Source organism: Pan paniscus, chromosome 4, assembly GCF_029289425.2.
Source record: "Pan paniscus chromosome 4, NHGRI_mPanPan1-v2.0_pri, whole genome shotgun sequence".
In the NCBI taxonomy this organism is placed as follows: Eukaryota; Metazoa; Chordata; class Mammalia; order Primates; family Hominidae; genus Pan; species Pan paniscus.
Genome location: NC_073253.2, coordinates 154,819,261 through 154,839,824, shown reverse-complemented (window position 1 = coordinate 154,839,824; position 20,564 = coordinate 154,819,261). Strand labels below are relative to the sequence as shown.

The 20,564-nt window shown below is 41.2% G+C and overlaps 1 long non-coding RNA gene across 1 annotated transcript in view; it reads right to left on the bottom strand.

Moving 5' to 3' along the window:
• LOC103786160 (uncharacterized) overlaps window positions 1-20,564 on the bottom strand; it is a 356,334-nt gene that overhangs the window by 56,313 nt on the left and 279,457 nt on the right. Inside the window, exon 17 of the long non-coding RNA XR_008625464.1 lies at window positions 53-128. This is a non-coding gene — a long non-coding RNA (uncharacterized LOC103786160). The remainder of the gene's footprint in view (window positions 1-52; window positions 129-20,564) is intronic.

Below are 20,564 nucleotides of genomic sequence, written 5' to 3'. Positions count from 1 at the left end.
TGCATAAGAACTTGCTGCTTCATAAAAACCCTGGCCTGAGAATCATACCCACCTCTGTCATTAGAACTCAGCCATACAGTCACATACACAGCTTCAAGGGAGGCTCAGAAATGAGGTCAAGCTGTGTGCTGGGGAAGAAGAAGAAGAAACAGGTTTTGGTGTACAACTGGTCATCTCTGCCCTTTCTGAAATCATTGCGGAAAAAAGGAAGTAGAGTCAGCAAACCAGATGTAGACTGGAGATGGGTGAGGGGCAGGGAGGACGAGATGAGATATCAGAGAAAACAAAACAAAACAAAACAAAAAACTATAACATTAATTAGATAATTAGGGATACGGTCCTTAGAGTAGTATTATATTAATGCTTAATTTCCCAGATGTGACAATTACGTTGTGGTGATGAAATTGAATGACCTTGTTCTTAGATGACACCTTCAGAAACGTTCAGGGGTGAAGTGCCATGATGGCTTCAACTTACTCCCAAATGCTCCCCCAAATACACATACACACATATGCACACATACAGGGGGAGAGAGAGAAGAAGTGATTGTGCTAAAACACTAACAATTGGTGAATCCCAGTGAATTACATCCCAGGAGCAGCCGTCCTAGGTGTGAAATAGCGTGATGTGTGCTGAAATCAGGAAGCAGAACCGGGCTTCTGGAGCATGATGTGCCCAGCAACGAGGGCAGAGATGAGCCCAGAGAGTGGTAATGATTGTGATGGGGCTTGTATAGCATGAAGCTTGACTTCATCCTGCAGGCCAAGGGGAGCCACTGAAGGGCAGGGCAGGGACAAGGTCTCGTGGGTATTTTAGGCAGAATGTGATCAGGGTGGATTTCAGGGGAACAAGTCTGGATGAAAGGTAAGTATATCAGTCTATTTAATGATGCTTATAACAGAATCCCTGGAACTAGGTAATTTATAGAGAAAATAACTTTTTTTTTTATGGTTCTGGAGGCTGAGAAATCCAAGGCTGCATTTGGTGAGAGCCTTCTTGCTGGCGGGGACTCTGCAGATTGTCGGGGTGGTGCAGGGCATCACATGGTGAGGGGGCTGAGTGTGCTAACATGCTAGTTCAGGTCTCTCTTCCTGTTTTCATAAAGCCAACAGTTCTACTCCCACAATAACCCATTAATCAATTAATCCATGAATGTATTAATCCACTCATGAGGGCAGAGCCCTCACCATTTAATTACCTCTTAAAGGTCCCACCTCTCAATATTACCACATTGGGGGTTAAGTGTCAGCATGAGTTTTAGAGCATTCCTTCAAACCACAACAGTAAATAATTTAATTCACACAGTAATTAATTGTACTTTCAGAAGCCAGCCCTGTGCTAAGGGCTGTGGATATGCAGAACTGGGGTAGCCCCTGGGATATGTCTAAGAGAAAAATCAGACTTGGCTCCTGCCTTCTTGAAGTTTAGGGTCTAGTAAGTGAATATATATATTAAGCAATAATTATAAAAACAAGTGTGAAATTATAGCTGCGATGAGTTAAGAAGGAGACGTTCATGGTGCCTAGGATCCCATGATGACTATATTTTATTTTTGGTCAGGGAAGGCAGCATCCCAGAGAAAGTGATGTTTGAGCTAAGATTTACAGGATGAATAGGAGTTATTCACCAAGCAGAGGGAACAACATGGATAAAGGCTTTCTAGTTGGAAGAAGCGTGGCATGTTTGACAAATAGAGAGATCAGTATAGCTGGGAGGCAGTGAGTGAAGGAGAATATAGAAAATGAGACAGGAAAAGACAAACAAGGACCAGCCTTTGTAGGCCCTTGTAAGCCATCACCATGGATCTGGCCTTTACCCTGTGTGCACTGGGAAGCCATAGATGGCTTACAGGTATGTGAATGTTGGGGATGGTGACTGGCATAATTCCTGTAGCTGCAGAATGCAGAATGGATTACAGCACAAGATTCAGGAGCCCAGGTAGGAGGCTGCTATAGCCATCTTGAGAGAGATAATAAGGGAGGGAGACAGGGGATGGAGCCAAGAAGTCTCAGATCACAAAATGGGTAGAATTTGGTTGTTTGATTTAAGATGCCAAGGTCACAGGGTTGTAGTTGACAACAACTGGCCAGATGATGGTATCCTCAAGTGACAGAGAGAATTCCAAAGAGGCATCAGCTGTAAGGAATATGGTGAGTTCAAATTGGGACAGGTTGAGTTTGGAGTGCCAGGTGGAGTTATCTAGCAGAGAGTTAGATAAATGAGTCTGAAACTTAGGAGGTAAGCCTGGGCTTGAAATAGAAACTTGTGAGCACTCAACATTTAGATTTAGATTTGAGATGATGTCAATGCTTAAAGTATATCTTCGTTTAAGAAGAGGTCAGAGAAAGAGGAGCTCACTTCAGACACAGGGAAGCAAAGGCCAAAGACAGTCAAAAATAACCTGGAGATTGTGGAGTAACAAGAAGCCAAGAGTTTTGACTTTTCAGATTCCACAGTAAGTGCGGTCATGTGGTATTTGTCTCTCTGTGTCTGGCTTATTTCAATTAGCTTAATGTCCTCTAGGTCCGTTCAGGTTGTTGAAAATGACAGAATTTTTTTCTTTTTAAAGGCTAAATAGTACTCTGTCATGTATGTAGACCACATTTTTAATCCACTTATCAATTGATGGGCACTTCAGCTATTTTGATATCTTGGCTATTATAAGTAATGCTGCAGTAAACATGACAGTACAGACATCACTTCGACATACGCATTTCAATTCCTTTGGATACATACCCAGAAGTGGAGTTGCTGGATCATATCATAGTTCTTCAGTTCTTTTTTTTTTTTTTTTTTTGAGATAGAGTCTCTCTGTATGCCCAGGCTGGAGTGCAGTGGCGCGATCTTGGCTCACTGCAACCTCTGCCTCTGGGGTTTAAGCAATTCTCCTGCCTCAGCCTCCCGAGTAGCTGGGATTACAGGCACCCACCACCACGCCCAGCTAATTTTTGTATTTTTAGTAGAGACGAGGTTTCACCATCTTGGCCAGGCTGGTCTTGAACTCCTGACATCGTGATCCACCTGCCTCGGCTTCCCAAAGTGTTGGGATTACAGACGTGAGCCACCACGCCTGGCCAAGTTTTGTATGTTTAGTAGAGATGGGGTTTCACCATCTTGGCCAGGCTGGTCTTCAACTCCTGACATCGTGATCCACCTGCCTCGGCCTCCCAAAGTGTTGGGATTACAGGCATGAGCCACCACGCCTGGCCAAGTTTTGTATTTTTAGTAGAGATGGGGTATCCCCATGTTGGCCAGGCTGGTCTCGAACTCCTGACCTCAGTTGACCGACCTGTCTTGACCTCTCAAAGGGCTGGGATCACAGGTGTGAGCCACTGTGCCCGCCCCATATTGTAGTTCTATTTTCAGCTTTTTGAGGAATCTTCATACTGTTTTCCAAAATGACTATATTAACTTATAACATCACCAATAGTGTACAAGCATTCCCATCTCTCCACATTCTCACCAACACTTTTTATTTTTCATCTTTTTTACAATTGCTGATCAACAGTGGTAAGGTGATATCTCCTTGTGGTTTTAATTTGCATTTTTCTGATGCTTCAAGATGTTGAGAATTTTTTCATAGATCTGCTGGCCATTTGTATGTCTTCTTTCAAGAAATGTCTATTCAGATCCTTTGCCTATTTTATTATAGGGTTACTTGTTTTCCTATTATTAAGTAGTTTGAGTTTCTTGTATATTTTGGATATTAACCCCTTACTCTATGAATAGAAGGTGGCAGGAGGATGTGAACGGGGACAAGGGAGATGTTTGCCAAAGGGTACAAAGTTTCCATTAGACAGGAGGAATAGGTTCTGGTATTCTATTACATAGCATGGTGACTACAGTTAATATAATGTATTATATATTTCAAAATAGCTAAAAGAATGGATTTTAAATGTTATCATCACAAAAAAGGAAAGTTTCAGTAATGAGTATGTTAAGTAGCCTGATTTGATCATTCCACAATGTCTACATGTATCAAAACATCACATGCACCCCATAAATATATACAATTATTATTTGTCAACTAAAAGTAAAATAAAATACATTTAAACTAAGGTGTTAGAAAAAAGAACCCAAAGGGGTAGTGAGATTCAGGAGTTGTCAGATGCTCAAAAGGTCACCTGAGGAGAAGAACTGGAGAATGCCCATGTCCTGTAGTAGCTAAAGATATCACTGGGGACCTTGGTAACAACAGTTCAAGCACAGCAATGGGGCTAAAGTCAAAAGCCAGTGACATGAAGGTATAGGAAGAGAAGACAGTGGGTGTGAGTCACTCTTGAGGGGAGTTTGGATGACAGAAGACAGAAAGATGTTCAACAGCAGCCATGGGGATTTGGGTCTTGACTAGAAGCACTTCATCCCTCATCTGTCAAACTTGAGTGTATTTTAGCTGCCAGTTACTAAATAGACACATAAGAAATTAAAGCAGTGTCTTGCCCTCAAAAAGCATATGCTTTGAAGCTATTTTCAAACTCGATTTCACGGAACCCTGGGTTCTAGAAACACCATTAGGAGAGGGGAGCAAAGGGAAGGCTGAGGTCTTGGGACTGTGACTGCTGTCTCTTCTCTGCACTTATCTTTTTCATGGGTTTCCACATTTAAAATATTTTTCACAGAAATGCATTCTGTTGCTAAGGAAACAAGTTTGTAAAGTGGTGCATTATAGGATACAGCATTCTACACCAGAGGTTGGCAAACTTTTTGTCTGTAAAGGGCCAAATAGTAAATATTTTTGACTTTGCAGGCCATATGGTCTCTGTTACAGCTACTCTTGCTGTTGTAAGGTGAAAATTGCTGTAGAGAATATTAATGGGTGTGGCTCTGTTCCAATAAAACTTTACAAAAATAGGGGGTGGACTATAGTTTGTTGACCCCTGTTCTAGATGTTGATGAGGTGCAGCAGGGCTTTTTCAGCCTATTCTTTCTGAAGGTATTTCTGTAAGACATAGCGTACAGTAAAAGAGTGACTATTCTGGCCAGTCTCAGTGTTGCTTAGTTCTCAGGATTCTCACCCTTGGCTTCCTGACTTTGGTTTCTCCCCAGCTGGAAGGCTGACCATCTCCCATCCCCCACTGGGGACTGCTAAAATACTAGTCTTTCCCCAACCCTACCTCCCATCTTTATCTTTTTACCCTCGGGTCTATTTTATTCTTCCTCTCAATTTAAAAGAAAGAAATTCAAAAAAACCGTTCCTCAAACCAAGCAAAAACAATCTTTTAAAATGTTGGCTGAAGTGAAACCCCGTCTCCACTAACATAAAAATTAGCTGGGCTTGGTGGTGCGCACCTGTAGTCCCAGCTACTCGGGAGACTGAGGCAGGAGAATAGCTTCAACCTGGGAGGCAGAGGTTGTAGTGAGCCGAGATTGTGCCACTGCACTCCAGTCCGGCAACAGAGTGAGACTCCGTCTCAAAACAAACAAACAAACAAACAAATATATATATATATATATATGTTGAAGACAACTCCCTTCATAGAACAAAAAACTCATGGAATGGGTTCTTATTAATAATTATTTGGGGAAGCATCAGCCTTGATAATTCTGATATTATGAGCCGAATGTCACAGCAGAAATCAGCAAACAGAAGAATAGGGCTCCATGGGCCAGGCCCGGGCCAGGCCCTGACCAGTAGGGAAGCTGCCAGCTCCCTGGAAAATGAATTGGAGGCATTAGGAAATCTAGGTCGCGATCTGAGATCTGGAGCTGGGTAATAGGATGAAGACAGGCCAGGGGAAGGAGGCTTTTCCTATGCAAAAAGGAAACACCCTGTTTTCTTGCTTTGGAAAGTAGAGGAGGGTAGGAGATGGTAGAGGATGAAGGACTCCAGGAATTGGCCATTTGGGAATCAGGCTGTCAGGTATGAGGACCTGCTGGCCTGACTTGTGATGGCTACACAGGCTGGGGAACGGGGCCCTTGTCCTACAGTGTATTCCTCACTTACCTGGGACAGATGATGGATATTCTTCTATTGGAATTTCTCTAGGAACGCCTTGATAAAGTGACAAAAAAATCTGCTTAAAAACAAAAAAGCTGAGACTTGAGAGTGCTGGAAGCTGTAACTGGCCCCTTCATGTGAAATTGGTTGGGGAAAGTCAGCTTGAGCCCTGGCAGGAAGGAAACGAGTTCTGATAGAGGAAGGCGAGCAGAGGGCAAAGGCTTCAGGAGTATGTAGTTGAACCAGGCAGAGGGGAGGCAAAAAGAGTAAATAGGATAGAGGAGAAGGGTGGGTGGAGGGAGGAGTGGGGAAGGAGAGAATCGGGCACCAAGACACTTTTTTTTCAGGGCCAAAAGAAGTAGGAAAGAGGCCTTCAAAGTCACGTTCAACTCTGAAACTCCCAGCCTTTGTGACTACCATGCCCAGTGACTCCTTCACTTTTAATATGTTAAGAATGATCTCTGGCATTACTACAATGGCAAATTCCCACCCACCTGCAGAGATTCTCAATCAGGAAGGAGCCCCAGCGTTTTCCCATTTCCCATATGCAGCTGGTGATTCTGAAAACCACTGCCTTCCCAGCCACAATGACTGTGTTCAGGGAACCAGCCCTTGCACTAGAGCAGATGTCCTTTGATTTATTGAATGAAGGTATTTGGGTCTGGGGATTCTGAGTGTGAGTGTGCCATCGTTAGATCCAAGGGAATAAAAATACAGCTTCTCTATAAAAATATTGTTACTTCTAACACGTAATGTTTTACAAAGTTATTTCTCATTTGGTCCTCATAACCCAATGAGGTAAGCAAGGCAGGAATTACAGTCCCCATTCTACAGATGAGGCACTGAGCCTCTCAGAGACATTTGCCCAAGGTCATATGGCTAATAAATGTTGGAGCAAGGACTGGACAATGGACCTTCCCATCTCTCATCTGTTATCCTTTCTTTCCATTCCCTGCTTCTCACCCCATTTACCAGAATGCTCATGATTGGCAGATAGAGGCCACAACATGAGCATTTAGCTAACTTGGAGTTGCAATTGGACCTGAGACTTTCAGACTTACTAATATCACATTTTGATGCAGTAGTAGCAGGTTAGACTCACCAAGGTTCTTGTTCAAAAATACAGATTTCCTGGCACCAGCCTAAATGTGCTAAATCAGACCCTCTGAGGGTGGGATCCCAGAAGCTGTAATTTTATAAAAGCTCTCCAGGTGATCCTGATGTTCAAAGGTTTGAGAAGCAATCTAATAAACTAAGCAAAGCAACCACAGGGACTGACTAGTTCAGAATCGACTCTCAACTATTCCTGGACTCATTACCTAGGGAATGGATTACTCAGTGTTTACATTCTGCCCTCACTCCCACCTCTGCCTCTAATTCTACACTTTCCCATTTTGGGGGTTCATTAGCAACATCTCTTAAGAGAAGAGAGAAACAACACAATTTAAATTAGTCTTTCAGTTTGGGAGTGCCTCTGATGGTTTCTCTTCCCCAACCCCAAATCATGGGTAGTCTGCCAGAAACCTTAGAGGGTAAGAGTGTGGTTTTGAAGCCTAATTAAAAAAAAAAATCCTGACTTTCACAAAAGTCAGTAGATGCTTCAAATACACCTGGCGCAATGGTTCATTCTGTGAGGGTTCTGCATGCAAAAGATCAACTCGTTCTCTAAATAGAATCTAGAGATACAAAGGAATCAGCAATAGCCTCACGTATTTGTACACAATGCAGTTTAGCTTCTGGTATTTTTATTACCAATCGGAGTAGGCTTGTCACCATCAGCCATCTGCTTGAGTCACTGCCCGGCTGCAATGGCCATGGCTTTAGAAAAGGAATACTGAAATCAAAGCCCTGGCTCATGGAAGAATCGCAGAGCAGGGAGTCATTTGTGACCTGCAAATGACATCCTGCAGTATCCTGAAGGACCTAGTCATATTCTATGTCAAGAAAACTCATCTACACACTTGGATCCTTAAAGATAACAGTGATTATGACATCGGATGGAAGCTGTAATATTTGTTCTCATGGAGGTGTTCAATATTTCAAAGTGGTCTCTGCAGTCCCATTAAAATTACAGACTCTTCTACCTCCCACCCCTGCTGCTTTCCACATTCTAATACAGGCTTCTGGGGAAAAAATGTGAGTGAGCTAGCATGGGATTTGTTTCCAGAGAGTCAGAGAAATCCTGACTCTGATTATTGGCCTTACATCCAAGGAATCAGCTTATTTTTTGTCTATTTTTTAAAATCAATATATGAAATCCTTTCATACAGATAGAAAATTTTCTGAATCTGAGATTATTGTTTGACTACCAAGTTAATAAGATGCTTTAAACTCTTTATTCCACATCTGAGCCTGACACCGGAGCTTTAGGAAGCAGAAAACAGCCTCTTGTGTCAGAGGCTGCATCAGTGAAAGTCTATAGCCTAAAATCAAGGCTCTTTAAAAACAAGATAAAAAAATAATAATTCAACTAGCACCAAAAAGAAAGGTGTTTGGAACTGGGGGTCACCAAAGAAAAACAGATTGCGAAAAATTATTTCGTGATCTGGAAACAATAATGAGTAGGCCCAGAAAGGGAAAAAAAGTATGAGTGAAATTCTAATAGGTAAAGGAAAGAACAAATGGCTGGTGTTGATGAAAGTGTAGTCAAACTCTTGCAAATACAGTCTGCCATGAGGAAGAGCAGTGATGATCTCAGAGGCATCCATGCTGGGTAAATCAAGGACAAATTTTGTGGGGGAATATAATAGCTATTTATCTAGAAAACTCTCCCAGGTTTTTGGGAGGAGGTCAAGGAACAAGCAGAGGATAGATCCACTTCAGGGAAATGGCCAACCTTGTACTGGAAAACACACCATTGACAGAATCTGTCCTCATGCCAAACTTCGAGCCAGGCAAAGAACTTGAACTTGAAGATGGCTGGGCTTGGACCAGCAACTGTAGCTGCTGTTTCTGTGCTTTTCCAGGCCATCACAGCTAGAGGTGATCAGGAACACTTTACACTTGTGTGGCTGTATCCCTGAAACATTGTACAGCTAGTTTTCTATTTGTTTTCCTTTAGGGGGGAAAAAATACAAAGTCTATTTCAAGACAACAGCCAGATTTAATCTGTTATTATTATTTCTTTGTGGTAGTCATCAAGAAGCAAAAGATTAGAAGTGCAAAATATCAATTATGCAATTTTAACTGTTTTCAAAGGAAGACAAAATAAATGTCAGGTCCAACAAGGTCATGTGCCCCTTCAGCAAATAATTGTCTCCACGGGCCTCTTTTGACGTATTGAAACTGAAGTAGATTGTAATGCCTTTCATTTACAGAGGAGAATTTATGCCTGTGCAACATTATATAGTTTAGAGTCTAAAGCAAGCCCCCCCAGGCATTAGACACCCTTTCTGGGTGTTCATCTAAAAATAGGAATGGCCTTTCCAGCTACCCTTTGTAGAACACTGAAAGTGGTATGACAGAGGTGACTTCTAGGTCCATTTCATAGACTCTCTGACACTATTTCTTTTCTCTTTCAAACTTTCATGTTTTGGGAGAAGGAAGAATCTTATATTAAAGTTAAGAACATTGGGATATGTTTTCCAACTTGTATCTTAATCAAGACTCTTTGATTCTATGTAAACAGAAACTCACTCAGACCAAAATAAAAAAGAGGGAATTTAGTATAGGAGTAAAGAAATGAAACCTCAGAACATGCAAGGGGGAACACATGGGCTCCGTGGAACCAGCAATGGCTTTTCAGTGGAAACCCACTGTGAAAACCAAGGTTACTATTTGTAGCATGCTATTAGTTTTGTGCAAAAGTAATTACGGTTTTTGCCATTGACAGTGATGGTAAAACCACAATTACTTTTGCATCAATCTAATAATTCTCACATGTCTGCACCTATTTGTAGGTGCAGACAATTGGAATTGACCAGATTTTATCACTCACTATGCCAAAGATGCTGTTCTATAGCCCTCAACCACTGGAGACTAGTGCCTCTGAGTATTAATTCTAAATTCACTGTGGAGAAAATATAATGGACTGAGGTGAGGATCAGTGTTCACCTCTGTTTCAATGACTAGAACAAAGAAATAGAATTATGTAGTACAGACATGGCTGCTAGGACCCACCAATGTAATGTGTGGTAGAACTTGAGAATGGGAGGCTATGAGGTAGGTAGACACCTCCAAATGCACCTACTAAAATCTATTACTAACTTCTCTCCTTCAACAGGAAATATTGAGACCTGTTTGTGCCCAGTAAATTTTAAGAAGCCCTGGTCTCTAGTCGAGAAGTTGACAATTAAAAGAGGGACCAACACACACAGAAAATACAAGATTCAGGCAGTGTGAAAAGTCCTATAGAGAAGAGTCTTTCAACCTCTGCACTCTGGGCATTTTGGGCTGAGTAATTCTTTGCTGTGGGCTTAGGGTGGGAGTGAGGGCATTGTCCTGTGTATTGTAGAATGTTCAGAATATCCTTGGCCTCTGCTCATTAAATGCCAATAGTGCACTGTCTTCCACATCAGTTATAACAACCAACTATATCCCCATACATTGCCAAATGTCCCCATACATTGACAAATAAAAGGGGACATTTGCCCCCTGGTGGGAACAACTACATGGAGCAATATGAAATCATAGAAAAGACACTAAAATCAGACCTAGAGATCCAGAAAATCTACCTAGAGAAAAGGTGCTGAAATGCAGTGTTGACGTTTTGAAAGACAAATAGGAATTAGCTACAAGAAAAAGGTTTGCTGGGTTGGGAAATGACAATGGGAACTCATGTTTTCTAATTCACGGTTCAACATTTTGTTCACTGCACCAGTGTTTTCAGAAGTGTGTTACTCAGGACACTAGTCCTTCAAACTCCTCCTAGACATTCGGTGAATAAAGTTCTCTGATCCATCATTTAGATCCTTCTCTTGGAGATTCTAATGCATCCAATACATTTTACTGTATTTACTGTAAATGCATTGTCTAAAATAAAATGCATGGGAATTGGATCTGAGAAGTCCTGAGACAAGGCAATCTTTTTGCAGCACTCTTTGGTAAAGAATGTAGGCTTTGGAAAGAGATTCCTTTGATCTGTGTTATGATTCTACCACTGACCAGTGGCATTGTCACGAGATTCTCAGGATGATGCTTTTCCAGCTGGAAACCTCTGTGGCCAGTGACACCTTTGCCTGAGTTTTGCTCGGGCCCACTGGGCTCATTCTGCCCACTCAGCCTGGTAAGCCGTGCTTGGCTTACACTACAGTCCTGGATCCTATGCCTGCCAAGGGTGAGTGGAATGGCGAGGGGTGTATGAGCCAGCAAGCATGGGGTCTGGCCACTGCACACAGCCAGGCATGCTGACTGAGGTGGGGCAGGCAGCTCCAGGTGCTGGCGAGGGTGCCAGCTCCCTGAGAGGCTGTGGCTGGACTGGGCATACAGCAAGCAGCTCCCACAGCTGGCACTGGGGAACGTGGTGACACCCAGAAACTTGGAGATTCCAGGAACCACAGAGCCCCAAAGAGAGTGTCACAGCCCTGGCTTAGGGAGCTCCTAGGCCTAGACTCCCCGAAGAGCAAGGGCTCTTCCTTCCTTCTTTCTTTTCTCCTTCTTGCTACCTGCAACATAGCAAGCAAGGGGCATGTTTCAGCCCTGTTTGTGATACAGCTCTTTTAGCCCTGCCATTCTTCGGGTTCAGAGTTCTTGTCCTACACCCAGGAAGAATGAGGTACAAAGAAAAGTGGAGGATGAACAAGGTGAAGAGGAGGTTTATTGAGCAACAGAACAGCCCAGAGGAGATCTGCAGTGGGTAGCTGCTCTCCACAGGCAGGGTGTCCTGATGAGTATTCAGCTCTCAGCAGAAAGAAGACCCTGGAGTGGGTAGGTCCTTTCTGCAGGCAGGTCATCCTATTGAGTGTTCAGCTTTCAGCAGAGAGGAGACTGTGGAGTAGGTAGCTGTTTTCTGCAGCTGGTCATCTTGTCATCTCCCTGAGTCTGGGTTTTTTATGGGCTTCAGAGGGAAGGAAGTATGTGCTGATTGGTCCACAGACAACCATGGGCGGGCATGGAAAAAGCACCATAAATTCCCACTCTGGTCTACTGGACTGGCAGCCTGGCCTCCAGTCTTTAGGCCTTCCTGGGTTTGAAGGTGGGACTTCACTGCGGACCCACCCCTTTCTGCCCTGGAGCCTGTCTGGCTCCTGTGGCTGTTCATGGCACCCAGGTAGTTTGTGCTGAGGGGCACCTGCAGGCCAACACCAAGCTGCCCTTAGCCCGCCCCCCTGCCAGCCTCCCTTCCACGCTCATTGGCACCCAAAGTCTAGAGTCAGTGCTGCCCTGAGTGTACACACACCCAGTGGGTTGCAACAGTGTCCAAACTCAGCCTCAGCTTTGCTCCGAGATTGGAGCAGATGCCAGGAGCTGGGAGAGGCCAGGCAGTGGGAGCAGGCACTTCCAAGCCTGTGGGGATCACGGGGTGAGCTGTGCCTTCCTGGGCAAGCGAGAGTGCAGAAATGCCTGGGTCTGAAGCCGCAGCTTGGGTGGCTGCAGCTGCATCTGGAAGGGTGGGGCTCCTGCCTGCTCCTGGCCCCCAAAAACATGAGAATGCCTGGGTCTGGAACCATAGCTGGGCAGCTGCAGCTGCACTCAGGGAGCACGAGGCTCCTACCCTGCCAACTTGGAATAGGGTGGGGTTTCTGCCTGTTTCCAGCTCCTTGCTGCACCTGTCCCACTGCAGATGGCATCATGGCAGCAGCCACTGCAGATGAGCCACAGCTACCGTTAGTATGTCATTGAAAAAGTTATTTAACCTATCAAAAGCTTGGGTTGCTTATCTACATAAACAAGATGATCATAACAGGACCTATGTCATCTGCTTGCTGAAAGGATTAAGTTGGATAATATATCTAAGGCATCTAGCACACCTCTTGTCTTATAAGAGATGCTTAAGTGCTCTATGTTTTAAAGATAGTATTTCCTCAAAAGAATTTAACCACAGAATTAAGCTTTCATTCTGAGAAATATTTTAGAAAGCTTTGGAGAGCGCTCTGAGCCGCTCACTTACTAGAGTCTAACTTTACTTATCTGTGACACACAGAACCTATCTAACTCCTTGGGAGACTCTAAGAATGGGATTGGATAGAAGGGAAAATAGCTCAGGGAAAAGAACATTACATGGCATTTGTGGCAGACACTGTGAGGAGCCCAACCAACAGCCATTCTCAACTTCCTCCCTAATAGAATCCTGATTTTGTTCAAGGAAGTACTTTCTCCGTTTCAAGAACTAGATCATGGTTGTTTTAAGCCAATCTTAGCAGCCTTTCACTTTTACTAATCAGGTTTTTCTCCAGCTTTACTCATATTTAGGGATGGCTGTGAGACCCAGTTCAGTCTAGTCGTATACAGTTGACCCTTGAACAGCACAAGTTTGAACTGTGTTTGTCCACTTATACATGGATATTCTCCTGACTCTGCCCCAGGAGAAAGCAAGCCAACTCTCTTCTTCTTCCTCCTGCTTGGCCTACTCGGTGTGGCAGTGATGAGGATGAAGACCTATATGATGATCCACTTCCACTTAATGAATAGTAAATATATTTTCTCTTATGATTTTCTTAATGACGTCTTATTTTTCTCTTGCTTTAGCATAAGAATATAGTATTTAATACATATAACATAGAAAATATGTGTTAAATAACTATTTATGTTATTGGTAACACTTCTGGTCAATAGTAGGTTATTTGCAGTTAAGTTTTGGGGGAGTTGAAGGTTATACACAAATTTTCAACTGCATGGAGATTAGTGCCTCTCACCCCCATATTGTTCAAGGGTCAACTATATATGCAAAAGTCTGCCGAGAGTCTTTGGGGAAAAAAATTTGTTGTGTTTTTTTACATAAAAGATACCAATGAATGAAGAGTTTATTTGTGTTATCTCTTCTTTCTTCCTGCCTTGAACACAGATGTGATGTCTAGAGCTGTAGCTTCCGTTTTATGATAACAAGGCAATGAGCATGAGGACAAAACACCAACAGTTAAGGATGATGAAATAAGTAGAAATATGTTAAATCTTTAGTGCCATTGTTGAGCTGATGAACCAGCCCAGGAACTGCCTACCTGCAGGCTTCTTGCTAGGTGAGATAATAAATGACTTTATTGTCTCAGCCACTGTTCATCTGATATTCTATTATTTATGGACAAAAGCATCCTAACTGAAACAACACAAATATGAGAGCTAATTATTATAACTTTTCTCTAGGAATTCCTTTTAATTTAAAGTTGTGAGTGTCTACAAATTGTGGCTTGACAATTGTAAATTATTGAGGGAGTGCTTGAGACATCCTAGGAATTCTTAACATCAATGGATATGAGGAAAGAAATACTGTTTCTTCCAAGAAAGTCTGAAAAACCAACAAAAATTAATTTTCTTCATATTCTTTTTCTCCACATCATCTATGTTCTTTCTCTATAATTTTCTGAGGCCAAGGGCCATTGTGCAAAATGATATGTACATTACAGTTGTTGTTTTCTCTGAATTTTTCAGAAAAAATTTTATTTCTGCCAGCTCCTCTCCATGCAGCTGACTTCTCAAGCTGCATGCACACTAGCATGAGATGTATACTTATAGAAGAGGCTTACTTCCCCAGGAAGTGTGTTTGTGAATCAGAAATGGAGGCAGAACTGCATTGAAAATAGAAATTTTCCTTGTTTTGACTGAAAATTAGATTTCCTGGATTTTATGTTATTAGATTCAGTTTGCTAGTATTTAGTTGAGAATTTTACACCCCTATTCATGAGAGATATTCATCTCTTGTTTTCTCTTGTTGTGATGTCTTTGTATGGCTTTGATATTAGGGTAATACTGACCTTTTTCTTTAAAATCATTAAATAAATACTTAAATTTCTAGAAAATATTTAAATTTTTGGAAGCTTTTAAAGAGATAGTACTAATTCTCCTTTAAATGTTTAGTAGAATTCAGTAGGAAAGCCACCTGGACCTGGGCTTAACTTTGTAGGTAGGTTTTTATTATTTTTATTATTAATTTGATCTTTTGACATTATTATAGGTCTAGTCAGATTATCTAATTCTTGAGTAAGTTTCAGTTATTTCAGTCTTTCTAGAAATTTCTCTATTTAATCTAAGTTATCTAATTTATTGGCATACAATGATTTATAATATTTCTTTATAATCTTTTTTAGTTTTCCAAGGTGAGTATTGATATCCTTTCATTTCTGATTCTAGTATCTGAGTCTTCTTTTTTTCTTGGTCAACCTAGCTAAAAGTTTGTCAATTTGGTTGACATTTTAAGACAACTAGATTGGCATCATCACTTTTTCTCCATTGTTTTTCTGTTCTCTACTTTATTAATTTCAACTGTGATTTTTATTATTATCTTTCTGCTATTTTCTGTAGGTTTAGTTTGTACTTCTTTTTCTTAGTGTCTTAAAGTAAAAAGATAGGTTATAGATTTAAGATTTTTTTTCTCTCTCAACATAGGCATTTACAACTATAAGTTTTCCTCTGAACATTGCTTTAGCTGCATCCCATAAGTTTTAGTATGTTTTGTCTTAATCTCATTCATCTCGAAGTATTTTCTGATTTTCCTTTTGATTCTTTTTTAATCCACTGGTTATGTAGGAGTATATTTTTTAATTTCCACTTACCATGAGTTTCCTAAATTTTTTCCATTATTAATTTCTAATTTCACATGGCATGTGATCTATCTTGGAGTACATTCCTTATACACTTGAGAATAATGTACATTCTGTTGTTTTTGAGTAGACTATTCTGTAGATGTCTATTAAGTCTAGTTGGTTTGTAATATTGTTAGGAAGCTTCTATTTCCTGTTGATTTTCTGCCTAGTTGTTCTATCCATTGTTAAAATGAAGTATTAAAGTTTCCAACTATTATTGTTGAATTATTTATTTCTGCCTTTTTTTGTCAGTTTTTGCTTCATGTATTTTGTGTTGTATTATCAGGTGCATATATGTTTATGACTGATATATTTCCCTGAAGGATTGACTCATTTATCATTATAAAATATTTCTGTTTGTCTTTAGTAACATTTCTCATTTTAGCATCTATTTTGTCTGATATTCATATAGCTACTTCAGCTTTCTTGTGGTTGCTGTTTGCATTGTATATTTTTTCCATTCTTTTTCTTTTGATTTCTTTGTATCTTTGAATCCATAATGTGCCTCCTGTAGATAGCCCATACTTGGATCTTGTTTTTTATTCAGTCTGACAATCTTTGCCTTTTGATTAGATTCTTTAATAAATTTACAGTCTTATTGATATAATTGGATTTATGTCTGGCATTTTACTTTTTATTTTCTATGTGTCTTGTGTTTTTTGTCTCCCTAGTCTTCCTTCACTACTTTCTTTGCATTAAGTGAATAATTTTAATGAAGCATTTAAATTTCTTTAATAACTGTTTTACTAGTTTTTGAGTTTTCTCCAAAGTGAATACCCTAGGGTATGCCATATACATTTTAACTTATAGCAATTAGATTCAGAGTTATGCTAGCTTAGCTATAGTGATACATAGCAATGTTTTTGTACATATATAGCTTGATTTCCCTTTTTGTGATATTATTTTCATTCATATTGCATCTTAATGTTAGAAACCCAACACTACATTGTTATAATTATTGCTTTACCATCTGTAGTCATTTCTTTTGCCCAATACAGATCTACTACCACTCATCTCCTTTGTACTGTATTGGCAAACATATTACAAATATATCACATATCTATATGTTATAGACCCAATAATATCTTATATACATATTATTTGTACATTTTATTTTGAATCAGTTAAGAGAAGAAAAGAGAAAATATGCATTTATACTTTTTTTATAAGTACATAACATTTATCAGTTTGTGTGTGTGTGTGTTGGGGGGTGGGTGGTATTTGAATTAACATCTGGAGTCACTTGCTTTCAGCCTGAATAACTTCCCTTAGTGGAGAGAACTTCCTTTTGCATAAGGTGGGTCTGCTAGCAACACATTTCTCTCTGTATTTGTTTATCTGTGAGTGTCTTTCTTCTGCCTTCATTATTGAAAGCTGGTTTTGTTAAACATAGAATCTTTGGTTGACAGTTCTTTTCTTTGAGCACTTTGAATATGTTATCCCATTGTCTTGTGGTCTCTATTGTTTCTGCTAAGAAGTCAACTTTTAATTTTATTGTGATTCCCTTGTAAGAAAGTTGTTTTTCTCTTGCTACTTTTTAGATTATTTCCTTTTCTTTGACTTTCTGCATTTTTACTATGATTTATCTGTTTGTGGATCTCTTTGTGTATATCTTACTTGGAGTTCATTGAGCTTCCCGGATGTATAGGTTAGTGTTTTTCAGTAAAATGGAGGCATTTTCAGCCACTATTTTTTCAAATAATTTTTCACACCTACCTCCACTGATTTTGAGAGCACCCATAGATCCCAATTTCTTCATACTCTGTGGCAAGCAAAGTTGATTCCTTTGGGAAGAGAGAAGCAGCTATCTGTAGTGTGGCTTGTTTCTGCCCCAGGCAGAATTTCTGAACCAGAGCTCTGGAGCTGGGAGTAGAGAAATTTTAGGAGCTGAGCATTCGTTGGAGGGGGTTCAGTAACTTAAGGTCTTCTTACTTGCTTCTTCTGGCATGGAATCTCCAACTTACAACCCAAGGCAAGAGCAATCAGCGCTCCAGTATTCTCAGCACACTGTGTCCAAGCTAGACCTTCATTTCATGAGTGGGAAATGGGTAGGACAAGGGAGCTTCCCAACTCCTTGACCACACTAACTTAGGACTTAGCCTTAGTGACAGGTAGCTGGGGGCAGGATGAGAAATGCTGATGTCTTGTTTCTCCTAGGAAGAAAGCCCCGGACAGGGAGCTGGGGGTAGAAGGTGCCTTGTGTGTTGACTGCACCAGTCTGGAGTAGAATTTCCACCTCACTGAGTTGGGAGAGAGGATAAAGGAAGTAGTCTTTATTCAAATATCAATACTTGGTTCACTTTTCTTATTGGATTTTCTGAATTTTCTTTTTTCTTTTCTTTTCTTTCTTGCTTTTTTTTTTTTTTTTTTTGACGGGGTCTCACTCTGTTGCCTAGGCTGAAGTGCAAAGGCGTGATCTCAGCTCACTGCAACCTCCACCTCCCAGGTTCAAGCGATTCTCCTGCCTCAGCCTCCTGAGTAGCTGGGACTACAGGTACGTGCCACCACGACTGGCTAATTTTTTTGTATTTTTATTAGAGATGGGGTTTCATCGTGTTAGCCAGGATGGTCTCCATATCCTTACCTCATGATCCACCCACCTTGGCCTCCCAAAGAGCTGGGATTACAGGCGTGAGCCACCACGCCTGGCTCTTACTGAATTTTCATAGATTGTCTTGAATAGGTGTTTCTTCATTTGTTATATGCCCTTAGGGCCATTGTCGAAGGCTGTAAATGTTTGCTTTAAATAATTTTCACTGGCTTCACTAGGTAGTAGGCCCACAAAGCTCCTTACACTGTCATTCAGAAATCAATTTTATTGTCTGCATTTAAGATCTTTTATTTGATAGTTTTAGATCTGTGATGTGTGGTACTCCTGATCATTAGAGAAGACTTACACTGATTTTCAAAGAATAACTGATACTATTTCATTTTATAATTGGTGTTTATTAGTAGAAACTAGAAGCCTGAATATTTCTTTCATGGTTAGTGAGATGTCTGGTTGTACCAGCAGTTCATTCATTCATTCAACAAAGTTATGTCAAATGTCCAGAAATCCTTAGCAATGTTCTAGGTGCTGATGATTTTGAGCTAAATACACACACGCACACACACGCACACACGTGCACACACACGCACACACACGTGCACACACACACACGTGCACACACATGCACACACACGCACACACACATACATGCACACACTTTTTTTGTTGTTGTTGGAACTTGAAATCTAGTGAGTGAAGACAAGTAATAAACAAAGAGAAGGCCGGGCATGGTGGCTTACGCCTGTAATCCCAGCACTTTGGGAGGCTGAGGTGGGTGGATCACCTGAGATCGGGAGTTTGTGACCAGCCTGGCCAACATGGTAAAACCACATCTCTACTAAAAATACAAAAATTAGCTGGGCGTGGTGGCATGTGCCTGTAATCCCAGCAGTCAGGAAGTGAAGCAGGAGAATAGCTTGAACCCAGGAGGCAGAGGTTGCAGTAAGCCAAGATCAGACCACTGCACTCCAGCCTGGGCAACAGTGAGACTCGGTATTTAAAAAAAAAAAAAAGGAAAAGAAAAGTTAAGAGATACATAAACAAGGTGATTAGAGATGATGATAAATCCTATGAAGAAAGCAGGATCACCAGATAAATGTGAGGCTCTCTAAGGTGTTGCCCTAGGAGCTGAGACTGGAAAGACTAGGAATCAGTCCTGCAAAGAACCAGAAAAGAGCATTCCAGGGAAAGGAACGAGTAATGCAAAGGACTCGAGTCAGGAGGAAGCCTAATATGTTGAAGGAAAAGAAACAAGACCATTGCAGCTGGAGGAACAAAGGGGAGAGTGACAGAAGAAAGGCTGGGAAAGCAGACGGGAGCCAGATCAGTCATGGTATAGAGTTTGAGTTTTATTCTAAGGGCAATGGGAAACCATTGGAAGGTTTTAGGCAGAAACGTGGGGACAGTGACATGAGAGATACTGTGGGAAGCAGGATTCAGATGTTTAAAATCAAAATTTTCAACACTGACCTCTACCCTCAGTTAAGATTCCACATAAATTTTTATAGGTTCTTGACCCTGTTTTCTAAACATCCTTCTCCCTAATGTAAGTTGATCTATTTCTCCAGTCCACCATCACAGCCAGATGTACATCTGACTTCTTCCTTTTGAATCTCCCACCTTAACTCTGTTTATAGGCTCCTCTCTACTCCCAGGAAAAGAATGGCAGGTATACTTCCATTTTTTAAAGGAAGCCCTCTTGAATTTGCCCTGTGCAACTCAATTTCCTTTCCCTACTACCTTGTACACCTGTAGCTATTCCTGCCTGTGAAGCAGCTCCCAAACCTACAATTACAGAATGCCTCTCTGGCTCTCTTCCAAAGAAGAGATGTTTTATCCTGGTTTCCCGATGGTTACTGTAGGCTAGAAGTTCCCTAACACTCTGGTTGAGTTTCTCTGACTCTGCCAAGCCCCCAAGTCAAGTAGTAAATTCTGTGAAAACACACTTAAGTGCTCCCGGTGGAGCTCTGGGTTTGAACTGCTTTCCTTCTGCAAGAAAACACATCTGCTTTATAGCTTCAGATTTTCCTTTATATGGCTTTCTTAAAGAAAGGCATGCCCTGAGCCAGCATTTTCTCCCTACTCAATCCCATGATAATAGTTCCCAGTAACAGAGGCTGCAGAGTCATGGTTGAGAGTGTGGCCCTGACTTCTTGGGTTCGAGTCCTGGCTCAGCCACTTCACAGTGGGTCTGGACAAGATGACTTCTCAAAGGCTCCCATGCTCTGCCTAGAAAATGTGGATAAAGTGATACCAGCCTCAAAGTGCTATTGTGAGCATTGAATGATACAATGCCTCGCACATAGTAAGCACTCAGTAAGTGTTGTTATTACGCCCACATAGGAAAAAGTGACTAGACCAGTTTACTGACATAAAAAGATGCATAAACAGAAGGAGAGGGCAA